Below are 650 nucleotides of genomic sequence, written 5' to 3'. Positions count from 1 at the left end.
GTTCTAGAGAGTAGAAGGATTTTTCACAGATCACTTGTAGATTCTATTTCTTCCACATCAGAGAATAATTCTCCCAAGTCTATATCGGTAGTATCGAAGCAGGAAATAGATACTACGGTGAATACCTATTTACTTCTGGGGAAGTTGAAGTAGGAACAGAATCTCCTTCTCCTTACTACTTCTTAAGAATATTAATGACACTGAAGTAAGTAGACTAGCGAATCGATTTGGGGGATAGGGAGGAGGTAGAGGCAAACACACAGGAGGGAGTTGAAAATGAAAGAATGGAATATCAAAATTATTTTGTGAATCCTCTTGTATCGGGTAACAACCGAAAGGTATTTCGTACTTCTATTCTTAGTATTAATTGAATGACGAGGAGCCGTATGAGGTGAGAATCTCACGTACGGTTCTGTAGAGTGACACTGAAACTGACTCATCTGTCAACTATTCCACAACTACACCAAAAAAACCTAACTCTGCCCTACGGAAAGTCGCCAGAGTTCGATTAACCTCCAAGTTCGAGATAACGGCTTACATACCAGGTATTGGCCATAATTTGCAAGAACATTCCGTGGTCCTTGTGAGAGGCGGGAGGGTGAAGGACCTACCTGGTGTAAGATATCATATCGTTAGAGGAACTTTAGATG

Source organism: Dipteris shenzhenensis, unplaced genomic scaffold (assembly GCF_047967505.1).
Source record: "Dipteris shenzhenensis isolate YYH24624 ecotype China unplaced genomic scaffold, Dip_SZ_1.0 scaf0363, whole genome shotgun sequence".
NCBI classification, from domain to species: domain Eukaryota; kingdom Viridiplantae; phylum Streptophyta; class Polypodiopsida; order Gleicheniales; family Dipteridaceae; genus Dipteris; species Dipteris shenzhenensis.
Note: the sequence above shows the minus strand (reverse complement) of the source record.